Here is a 12,365-nt window from a genome sequence, read left to right on the forward strand (position 1 = left end):
GGAGCTAACAAGCTGCTGCTGAGGCCGATAAGGAAAATGTGGAGATAAAGAGAGCAGTAAGCCGGAGAGACAGCTGGAGACAGTGTGGAGGTCCACAGGACATGAACAGAGACTATCAGGCCGGGAAGGCATTAGGGTGAAGAAGACAAGGTTGGATAAGAGGTGAGAATGGGATGAGGGCAGGACATTTTGGGTTGCAGGTAAGAAGGGGCAGACTTGCTTTCAAAAGTTGAATGAACTGAGTCATTGTCTATCAGGATGCTGTTTTTTCCTGGTTCACCACTGAGCTCTGGCAAAGGATTCCTACCTCTCCCTATCCTTTCTAGGGACCATTTGCATCTCTACCAGCGTATGGGGTAGATGTCTGTATACCCACCGCCTGTGTGACTGCAGGTACGATGCTAAGTGAGAGAGGGCATCTCTGGTTTAGGGAAATTCTGTGCTGCACAACCGTGCAATCATAGGTGACGTGACAGGATACTGCTGGGTACTGAGGCAGGCTTTGTCTCTTTAACGACTTTTTTTTAAAATTGATTTATTTCTATAGGTCTCCTGCAGCTCTGAGTGGCTCTCATCTAGTGCCAAATCCTGGAAGAAGGGTGTTATCTGTCAGATTCCTCTTGCTATGTGATGTGAGGTGAGTCTGGGACTTCAGGTCAAGGCAGGATGGTCCTATAATTAAGGTCTCATACATTTGAATGCCACCCTGATGAACGGGATTCAGTTTCCTCAGTAACCCTGTCTAAACTCTTTCAAGATGACCACTTCTGTGGTTTTGGCCAAGGACTGGTTTTTGCAGATGTTGCATTAGATAGTAACAAGAATTGGAGTTTGCATGCACAGTGTAAAGGCCTGTGAGAAACACTGTTTCTGGACACCACAAAATTAGTAAGAGTTTTTTATTTTATTCTGATTATTTCTCACCCCTCTGTATCCTCACAACATGTGATTTAGCTGCAGGAATACATACGTTGCTTTTAGATGCCCCAATAATGAGAAGTACAGAAAACTTAGGAAGCTATGAACAATTTTGACTTCTGTGCTGATGTAAGACAGCAAGTAAGGCATGGTGCAATGCAGGAAAGAGCAAGCAGAAACCCAAACCTAAAAATCATTAAAATGTACCCTCCACTCTCTGCAAATGAGGGGCAGAAAATTCCTAGGCAAACCTTTTTAGCTACTGTTGCTAAACTCCTCTTATTGTAAAGACCATGTTTATATACATCCTTGTGCTTTTGCATTAGTAAGGTCCCTTTTCAGCCTCTCATCTGACACTGGTTCATATTTATTCTGACACTAGGTGTTATGCTATGCTGTGAATAAAATGGTCAGTTAGTGACAGAATAACTTCTGCTTGCCCTGAGGGATGGTGACACAGTGCCCTGACTTAGAGGCTAAAGATGGCTGATGACTTCTTGCATTTCTGGACCCTGCTGGGAACCTGAACTGCTAACCCGAATGCTCATTTTTTACATTTTCCACTGAAACAGTTTAAAAGCATCTCTGTTACTGTGAATTCTTGCTTATTTGTCTTAAAGGGGGAAAAACACCAAGCAGGAATTAACAAGAGGCTTTTCATTGTGACTTCAGTCCTTCATTAGGAAGTTTATGATTAGGCTTTGGGGAAGCTTTCCTTGAACTATTCTAAGGTTCTAATGATAAAAACCTCTGGGAGGTCATGCACATGGGGGATTTAATACCCGTTCAGAACCATCTGGCATAAGATTACATGCAAGGAAAGAACAAAATCTGGCAGTAATATTCATCTCCATTAACCCAGAATACAGGCTGATATGATTATAGCAGAGAAAATACTCTCACTCTTTCACCAGGAAAAGCTCTTGAAAGACCTGGGCTAAATTGGCTCATAAAACCAAAAACTTCTCGAAGCATGGATCTGCCCTCTCACTGAGTACATTTGCTTTGGCTTTTAATATGCTTTTCATTTCTTCTTAACTTTGACAACTAATATGTTAAGGTTTAAAATATTGCTAGGGTGAAAGGTTGTCTTCGGAGCTTCTAACTCGCTCTGTGGGTCCAGTCTTAGTAGTCTGAGCACAGTGCTGGAGTAGAGCCCATGCTTGCTGTTCTTCAACCCCATTTCAAGAACATTACTGAGATGATGGTCCCAGAAACCTCCTCAGTAAAACTCACGCTGGTGTCAGTGGTGATTAGACACCCTTCCTCCATGACCCAAAACCAGCTACGTGCTTCAGCATGTCCTTGACCCGAAGCACTCTGCCTCGTGAGGGCAATTGGTGTAAACCCAGCTTAGAGAGTAAAGGATGTTGGGGAGATGGTCACTCCTCACCAAGATTAACTGTCTTTCACCCTAACTGCTGGGCAGGCTTTCATCAGCCTCCTGTGCTGCTCATTAATTCTTGAACCATTTTCAGTTTTGTTATTCTTCATCAGCACAATGGCTTCTCCAGAAATGGTGTCTCTCTGTCCTCAGAGTTTTTCTCTCCTCTCCTCTTCCCTCCTCTCCCAGCTTCTTACAGCGAGTGCACTCAGATAGCTTCTCTCCCTCAGCCAATGTTATGATTCACTTACTATACTGAAAGCAAAACCATATGGAGGATGAGAAAAGGCCATTTATCTCAAAGTCTATTGAGATGTGAACATCTCGCATTAAGGCTTCAGTTCAGCCAGGCTTTCTTGCACGTGTTGCTGTCATCTCTTTCCACCAGAACAGAGATGGACTCCTGCATCAGCCAAAACAATCCTCTTAGCTTGTCATCCAGTTTGTACTTAGCATAGTTCCACGTACAAAACATTCAAAGATAAAAAATAACCTTATTATGTATTTTCCTTTGTTCTGAGAAGCCACCTGTGCCAGCTCCCCCTTTGGAGACTCTGTCTGGTGAAGGGAATTGTTATCATCCAGAGATAGGGATGTAGTTCAGTAAATGCAACATGCGTCAAGCTTGACAAAGGAAAGCTTGTTTTATGTTTGCTAATTAGATGCTTCTCCCCGAGTGGCTGATAGAGGATGATATTATTCAATTACTAGCTGCTTTAAGGAAGGGAAACCAAAGGGTGGAGTCCCCTTAATTCCAGCTGTGCGACTGGTTGAGGGGAAGCAAAGACAGCACGTTGCCCTGGACACTGCTTCAGGGTGCCCTTGTGCTTCCTTGGCCGAGGAAGACCTCAAGCATGTAAACAGGTATTTAATGCTGCTTGTCTGAGATCACCTCCCTGCTTCCTTTCTGCAGTCCCCAGCGACAAAATCAAATGACAGCACATACAATGCGGGATGAAAGCCCCCAACTTTCATGCTTCCTGGAAAATTAAGAGTTAGAGAGTCCTTTGGGACATGGCTCTGATAGATGTCCTGCAGTGTCTGCTGGTACAGTTCTGCTTTCTTCTCCAGGCTTGTAACACATTCATTGACGGATTTATGCTGCAGTTGGAAACCAGAACCCAGGGCAGCCTGTTCTCTGGCTTCATGTTATAAACATAAAACCACTCTCATAGCCATTTGTATCTGGTTCTTTCTATCTGCACGATGATTTTATTATCTCTACAAAATGGTCCTGAAGGGGAGCAAGAGACTGGCAACAAAAGGAAGCACTCAAGCAGGAACAAGAGCAAAAAGGAGCAAAGGACAGGAGGCTGCTATGCGACCACGCAAGCGAGAGCTGGTAATTAACAGCAGGTATCAAAGTAGCTGTTAGAAACTCCATGTTTTCTTACAAGAGCTCATCTTTTGAGCAGGAGCTGCCATTGAATCACATCAAAGTCACTCTGGTATGAACTGCGTTTTTTAACACGAAGAAAACTTTTTCCCACCTCCCGATTTGAACAGAATGACTTGCTAAGTTAATGACAGGCCTTTAAATTAACTCGTGTTGTGGAGAAGTGAAGCAAGTGATGTGGAAAAAGAAAATGCAAGCAATTATGGTTTAAATAAACCTCACCCATCGTGTTATTAGAAACTACCTGAGATGAGACTTCAGCATTGTTAAATTCATTCTTCAAACAAGTTATCCCAGCTCTCCCGTGTGAGAAACCAGGAACCAGTGTGGTTAACACTGATTCCAGGCAGAGAGTTGTGAGCCCTCAGCTGCTTTCTCTGAGTCCTCACAAAGCCCTTATTCTGGTGCTGGTTTTGTTGTTGTTTTGACCCTAATATGCTGAAAGTCTTGAACTGTGAGAGACCCCACGTGCCAAACAAGACAAGGCAAATGGGTGTGGGCAACAGAGGGGACAAAAAAGGATTGAAACGATCTCACCTGATGCTTGTGTTGACTAGAAAATTCCATACTAACCCCCTACTATCTACCAATTCTGGACTTTGCTGAAAGTAAATGTCTTTCATACACCTCTGGCCACAGCCATCCTGAAGAAGCCAGGGTACTTAGCCGGCTTTGCTTGTGTAGGCAAAACTATTGCCATGTTTCAATCCCTGCTCTTGGCAAACTGCTCGAACTATCATATTTCAAATTATTCCAGCTGTTCTCCACTCCCTCAGAGATATCATCAGAAAGTAGTTGCTTACACTGAGATTACTTTAATGATATCAAAGGGTGTGGAAGAAGGCTGCTAATTAGTAAACCCTCAAGGTACAAAGATATAAATAGCCCTGGAGCAGTGAGAGCAGACCCAAATCCTCAGTCTAATGCTATCTTGGGATGAAAGCGCTACGCATAGTCTGATTCCCCTAGAGAAGAGTGATAGAACTTTCCTGTGGAGATGAACAGCGGGTCTTGTTTGGATTGATAAAGTTTCTTGTCAGATTGTGCAGAGTATTATCAATTTATCAAGCCACCTGCCAAGCCTGAGCCAGTAGCAAAAACTTAGTCTCGGATGAGCTATCATTTGGAGGGAAATTACTGTACTTATTAAAATAAATAAATAAAATAGCACCTATCCCAAAGTCCTTCACCAAAAGCTAAAATGCTTTTGGGGTCCAGCCAAAAAGAAAAAACTTGATAAACAGCTGAAATTTTTCAGCTGAGCGTTTGCTAGAAAAATAAGCTTCTCCTAGCAAATACAGTCACGGCAGAGGGAAAATGCTGGGGTTGAAGATGATGGAAATAGCGGCATTGCCTTTTCTTGGGCTCTTTGCACATTTGTCAGCCACATCCCTCAACTCACTGCTCCAGTGATGGTTCATTCTCCCTCTTCCAGCACAACTCAACTGGCAAAGCTGCTCCTGAAAGTTGCTGCACTCCTTCATGCTTTTCTTTCTGCAGGGACTATTTAAGGGTTTGGGGTTTTTTTAGTTCTTTGCTGTGTCTCTTGAACGCAACAAAAACCAGCCGCTTGCAGTGGCTCGACAGCACTATCACCTTGTGATAATCTTAGAGAACTCGGTTTTAAAGTGAAGGCTGTCTTAAGGGAAGGGAGGAGAATGACACGCAAAACTTAAACCAAGTTTCCCTTCGAAATATCAGCCCAGCTGTAAGCGCGGTCTTGCACAGCTGTTCCCAAAGGCACGATTGGAGCAGTGCACGTAAGGAGGGCTTCTGCAGGACCACACAAGTTTACTGCTATTCTTAAATCCTAGTCTTGCAACTGGGAAACTCCTGCCAAGTTGTTTGAGACAGTGGCACCTGGGAAGTATTATATGAGTCTGTATTGCATCATGAGAACCCTATTTGCACTTAATTACACATCTCCTTTTTCCTCTTCCCAATATAACAAGCGAGACAGATGCTGCATCTACAAAGTGAGAAAGAAATACAGTTTTAAAGGGGAATCTGACAGCCAGAAACCCAAGAGCAGGCCTTGGGTGAGATCCCAGCAATGAAGATCCTCAGAGCATCGAACAGTTCAGACCAGTGATTTTTGGTGCTGTACGTAGCAGTGATCCCATGTATCCTAATGCAGCTGGAATTCAGATTGTCTTGCACTCCTACTTCCTTGTGCTGAAATGCTAGTGGAGAGGTCTTGACCTTCCTTCTCTCACTTGGTCCCTCTCAGTGAGCCCAGCTCTCAGCTGAAAGTCTGGATGTTATCTTCACAGACCTTCTGCTAGGTGTTTCGCACGGTGTCGATCATAACAGACCTACCCAAGACATTAATATTTCTTGCAAGGATTGCCTTGCCCCTGCATTTGGTGCAGTAGCTTAACAGGCACCCGTTGGGCAAATGCAGGCTGCTTTTCCAGGAATGGGCAATGGGGAGGCAGGAAAGCCTCCTAGAAGCTTTGCTGGCCCACGACGCAAACGGCAGCAGCACTGTGCTGTGTTTAACAGGAGCAGATCCCCTGTAAACAGGCACAGCTGGTAGGTGGGCGCAGATCCATCATCGGCTAACACCCATCTGAGGCCATGTGTTTATTCTCTGGAATGGCTGGAAGATGAGATATTTCTGTTTCGTAGGGCAATCCCAGGGTGTACTTAATACAAATGTGCAAATAGGTCTTCTTAAAGCAATTCATTGGAAGCGTGCGTCTCCATGAGCGTTTCTACCTTGGGCTTATCACTCACAGACCTGCTGTTGTGTGTACTTAGGGGCTTTACCCTTTTATCCTCCCCTCACTTACAAATCCAATCCCCTGCCCCCTGCCATGTAATCCAAGACAGGAAATATCTTTTCTGTTTACATCAGGCCATGGTGATGCAGTCACTGACCTGGCACGAGCCCGGGCTCCTCTGAGGGGGTGATGGTCTTCCCACTGCCCTTCTCCCACCAGCTCCCTCCCGCTAGCTTTGCAATTCATGGCTCTGGGCTTTAGTTCCGTGGGTTCTTTAAAGAAGTCCCAGAAGGCATGATGAAAAAGTATGTTTATGTGATACAGTTGAGTGAAGAAAGTGGATGTGGAAAATACAAATTTAGCAAGGAAATTTTCAGTTCACCTTGTTCAACAACTGTGTAGATGGTGATAATTGTCTTGGCTGGAGTTCCTTGTACTTTGTATTGACTTTTTACCTGCATGGAGCTCGCTTGAGCCAAAGTTTAAGTTACTGCGGATCCCAAACTACCTCTGGATGATGGCTTTTGGTACAAAATGGAGGGTCTTTTGTGGTTTCACTTTAAAACTTGTCTCATTAAATCTGTTATTTATTTAGGCATTCATAGAATCATCAAGGTTAGAAAAGACCTCTAAGATCATCAAGTCCAACCATCAACGCAACACCACCATGCCTACATAAAATCATGGAACCATTAAGGTTGGAAAAGTCCAACGTCCCGGGTTTAAAAACAGGGAAATATATGTGAGTAAATTCACACCTTGACACCCTTCAAAACTTCCAGCTTCATTCTGTAGATGAATCATTAACACTTTTTAATGTAATTTGATTTTAACATGTATTAGGATTCCAAGAAAACATTGGGATGCTTTTAAAAAAACCCAACAAAACAAACCAGCAACAATAAAGAACCACCCCCCCACAACCAACACTTTAGCTTTTCTGTTTACTTTGACATGTGGTTTCAGCACGTTCTTCTAAATATATCAAGGTTAGTTGGTATCTTGCCAATTTGGCACGTTCAGAAAACATACATGTCTAGCTCTGCAGATGAAAAGTGAGTCATTATTGCAATTAAATGGTTTATATGCTGAGAAACACAGTGTCTTTATATAACACAAAGTGCTGTTTATAAAGCATATTGGATACTAGTAGGTGAAAAAAAATTTCTTTCACTACACTTGTAATTGATTTCTTCTCTGTTAAGTTCTAGTAAGTTATCTCACACACTTGGTTTCTTGGTTTTAAATGTGTTTCCATTTTAATGAAGTGTCTATTTTAATGATGTGTCTGTTTTAATGACGTGTGAATCCCAGTCAGAAAAGCCTACTTTACACAGAGATGAGAAGATGGCTTTTTTTCTTCCTTCCTCTCTTCAGGAGCTGTGTCCTGTGACCGAGTTTCCCAGTGAGACAACAGCCCAGGTTTCCATCTGTACTGGAAAAAGCACCACGAAGATGATCTCATGGATACCGCTGCTTTTCAGCTCTCTTTCAGCTCTCTTCAGAATCTGGTAAACTGCACAGTAGGCGGAAGTTTCCATGATTAAATTCCTTTCAGAATTAGGAAACTGATATTCATTCACATTCAAGGCTTTTTAATCTGATTGTGTGTCATCTGGCTAGTTAATTATTCAATAAGCTGTGATGGCCAAGGAATGTAAAGTGGAATTGCTTTAAAATAGCTGTGGTATGAAATGGTCCCTATAATTAATGTTGCTTTTGCTCAAACTTTCTCACAACTTCTTGGCATTGAATTAATTCTGTTTTTCACATTAATAACTGGGTGGTATTCAACGCTGTAACATTTCCTACCTTCTATTATGGATATTCCTCCTTGTGAGGGATAGGACCTGCCATCCTTCAGGGTGAGTTTGCAGGCACTTGTCAGAATAAAGACTATGTTAGCGGCTTAGAAAAAAGTTATAATTGAAACATCATGGGAAAACTGTGCGGGTCCTGCTGGAGCTGGAAGGCTGCAATGTCTGTCTTCACAGGATTCTCTTGGAAGTCACTCCTGGTTACACATGTGCCTAAATATTTTGTAGAGCCAGGCCCTCAAAGCATGCAGAAACACCCACGCTCTTCCAGAGACTATCCAGGGACACAAACACTTTCCGTTCTCCCTCCAGAGGAACTTGCCTTGTCCTCGCCTTGCTGAGAAGCGTAACCTCAGCAGCAAATACAACTTCGTCTGGATGGCAGGGTAGACATGGTAGCACTCGCCCAGCACTGCTGACACAGGAGAAACAGACAACCACGTACCTGTTGGGGAATATCTGAAGGCACAGGGGTTTCTTTTGGCTGCAGAACACGTTTCATGAAGCAGCTGAAGGATCCCTGGACTAGTTTTATGAGTGTTATTCCAGACAGAGTCTGAAGGCATCTCGTCCTACATCTACAGTGTATAGCTGGAGCAATGCAAGGAGCTTTCTAAGAGAGTATACTCATTTCTTAAAGCCAGGATAAAACGTTCAACTCCTCTGATCTAGGATAAATATTTGTTAGATGTGTATGAACATGTGTTTTTGTCTAAGAACAGGCAAGAAAATTAACTAACTTCTACTCATGCTGCAAGTATGAGGGAGGATGGACAGCAGCTTATTCTCACTTGGATACTCTGCTTGAACAACGAAATGGGTTAGGTCAGGGTTTTCCTCACTTGTGCTCTTTCCAGGTCACTCTGTAAGAGCTGGCCTGCAGCCCTGCTCCCTCCACTGCATCTCTGAGGATGAAGGGGGAAGTTTTGCTGCCCTGTGCATTTCAGCAAGCTGGGGATGATCTGTGCAGCCAGCAGGAAAGGAAACATACCGCGGCGTAGGGCTGTTTGCTGAAAAGCACAAAGCAAACTTTGAATCCTGCTTAAAAAGATATGATTCATCTGCTTGCTTGAATTTGTTCTTTCTATTGTCTCAGACAGATTGCCTGGAAAGAAGGATGCACCTCGACTGCCCAAAGCCCTGGTTTGCTCCGTGTGTGGCATGCTCGCTTTACATGGCCTGAAACCTCCAATTTCCATTGCTGGCTGGGTCGATCATGGTTTTGCTGAAGCGGATTCTCGGGTGAAGCCACTCTGTGTGCACACCCCGTGGCAGCGCAGGTGGCGGCACCGGCAGTGAGGGGCACCACGCTGTGCCTGACCCCAGCATCACCCCCACCTAGCCAGCAGCCAAGGGAGCGTGATCTGGCCAAAAACACCCCTTGGCCTTGAGCATTTCCAGAGAGGACTCTGTATACTCACACAATATCTCCCTGCCTGCTGGCTGGTATAATCAGTAGGCTGATGGCTCCAGCCTACACTGACTGAAGAGGGATTTGTCTAAAGTTTATGTCAGCTCTTTGAGAATACTTGGGTGAAGTTTCCCTTTTTCATTTGAAAAAAAAATAAAAATATGTGCATTGAAAGATGCAAAAGACATTCAGGAAATACACGGTTCATCGTTTCAGACAGACTGAGCAGTGGGACTGAGCTGAATCATTGGTAGGGTCGGTTTTGATTTTGGAGTGGGTTTAAATTGTATAGTTACACTAAATTCTGAGTGAAGAAATTGTTCTTAGGTAGCTTCCAGTTTCTACCTTTGTTTTCTCAAACAGTATTGCTGTGCTTTGCCAGACATCAGTGCTATTGTGTGGCTACAGCTATAAATTTTTAGCTAGCTAAACAAATGCTTTCTCGTAGTGCTGCAAAAAAACGTATATAAATAAATAGGTTCAGGGACAATTTGTCCAACAAGAATCTATAGCACAGAGGGGATTCTGGAGTCATCTTCAAAGTGTATGCTGATGTTTTTAAAATGACCTATGAATCTCTCTCTAGTTCAATAAGAGTCCAGAGGGATTTTCAATATGATAGATTTGGGTTATTAAATTACTGTTGGAAATGTGAAGCTGACCTCCAGTGGCAAACATTTCTGTGAAAACATTGGCAAGCACTTCATTTGGTGATCTTTCCTCCATTGTTTCTTTTCTAAGATCAAAATAAACAATAGAAATATATTGGATGAAGCAAGAAAACAAAATAGGCTTGTTTTGTTGCATTTTCTGATAAGCAATATAGTCTAACTGCTAACAAATGTTGGAGACATCTGCTTTTAGCAGATACTTATAGTCAAAGATAACTTTGAACTTGCACGTAAACCAAAATGAAATTACAATCCCTTTTCTGCTGATTTTCACTAGAGATGGTGAGAAACAACCCCCCAGTTCCAGGGCTTTATTGCACAATGCTGCCCGATGGAAGGGCGCTGGATTCAGTAATGCTGTTCCTGGGGATGGATTTTTGGTTCAGAAGGCAGAGTGAGTAGCTGAGGGGGTAGGAGGTGATGCAGGAGATGGGCACCCAGAGGTGTGCCTGAAATGCTCCTGGGTTGGGACCTGCATGGGAGTTTCCATCTCCTGGCTGTCATCCTGACAACCAGATTATACTGGCAGGAGCTCTAACCTGGTGAATGCTTCGCTGTTTATACAAATTAGGCAGTTCCAGCAGGAGGGAGCCAAAAAAAAACCCCTGCAATGAGCAGAAAAAAAGAACTTGAACCTGAGCCTCTTGCACTGGGATGAATACTCACATGAGTACTTTTTTAAATTAAGAAGACGTTTTCGACCATTAATAAGCCCAACCTATAGAGCTCAGGTGATGGATTTTTCAGTGCTTTCAGGCTCTTTATGGGGAATTTTGATTCAGTCCTTTAGTAACGCTCCTTTAGTAATTTTAAGGCATTTTCCTCCTGATCTCTTTAGTTTCCAGATTCTAGAATGCTAGGGTGCTAGAATAAAATCTTTGCAGACTCTGTCGCCCATGTGCACGTGACATTTGTTTGACATTAATGTCCTGTGACCAGATCCCTATCTGAAGCTCTGGCTGTCTCCAGCAGTGCTTAGCCTCCCCAGCACCTTGTGCTGGAGAAACCCAGTCTGATTGTTGATGCTGTAACCATCTCTGGATCCCCTGGGTATTCTTCAAGGCAAAATCCTGTATCTGGCATTTTTTTCCTAGGCAGAAGGGCCCCAAAGTCCAGCTCCTTAAACCCAAATCTTCGTGCTAGAGTATTTGCATGCCTCCAGTCATTTTTTTGAGAGCTTGTTAACCCCCTCAAAAAGAAAAAAATGTGGTAAAAAACCAAGGCACACCAGAATAGCTGAGATATGTTTTAAGCACAGGAAATGTTATTTTTAAACAGCTTCAGAGGGTTAAATCAACAAAATCCTAAACTCCTCCCTGCAGACCCTGTTCCCATCCCCTTGGAAGCAGGAGGTCTGGACAGCGTCCCCAGGTCAGAGCGCACATCCTGCTTTCTGAGATGTGACTCCTCGGACGTGCCCGTGGGGTGGCTGTTAGCGGGTTGGCCCCTTTTCATGCTTGGTTTCTGATGTTACAGCTCAGTCCGAGTCATTCCATTCTTTCATTAGATACCCAGTTCTGAAAAAAACCTCTTTGATATTTCACTTTAGCACAGCGCAAGAAAACTGGAAGGCAAAACCATGAGATAGAGATAATAACGCAAAGTAGCAATCAGAATGCAAAATAACAATTACAACGTAAAAATAAAGCTTGCAGAGGCTGGGGGGAAACATCAAGGTTTACAAAACAGTGCTAAATCGTGGTTATCTGTACTGTATTTCCTAGTAGTGGGAAATGCTGAGATAACTCTAAAAACAAAATAATAAAACGTGACCCAGGTCATATCCCTGAATCCTGACGTTTTTGATGTGTGGGAAGCAGAATTGCATCTCTGTCATGCACCCGAAGTCCATTTCTTTGCAACAGGGCAATCAGCAGTTTTGTGGTCATGAATTAAAGGCGAAACAAAGCCCTACCATTCTGCAGATGCAAGCAGAACATATTGACACGTACAGGGCACTGTGCTTTACAGTTACTTAACTGCTTTCTGCAGGAAAACACGCAATTTGCTCATTGTTTTGCCTTGTGCTCCATAGCATTAAG

At 43.4% G+C, this 12,365-nt stretch overlaps 1 long non-coding RNA gene across 2 annotated transcripts; it reads left to right on the forward strand.

The window, feature by feature from the left end:
* Positions 1–426: 426 nt before the first annotated feature.
* On the forward strand, positions 427–10,628 carry LOC128853321 (uncharacterized). Of its 2 annotated transcripts, XR_008451780.1 has the most exons (4): positions 427–637; positions 7,020–7,166; positions 7,802–7,935; positions 9,338–10,628. It is a non-coding gene; the product is annotated as an uncharacterized LOC128853321 (long non-coding RNA). The 2 variants fall into 2 exon arrangements; XR_008451779.1 differs by having other exon boundaries at positions 7,802–10,628.
* Positions 10,629–12,365: the final 1,737 nt, after the last annotated feature.

Source organism: Cuculus canorus, chromosome 11 (assembly GCF_017976375.1).
Source record: "Cuculus canorus isolate bCucCan1 chromosome 11, bCucCan1.pri, whole genome shotgun sequence".
Taxonomy (NCBI): domain Eukaryota; kingdom Metazoa; phylum Chordata; class Aves; order Cuculiformes; family Cuculidae; genus Cuculus; species Cuculus canorus.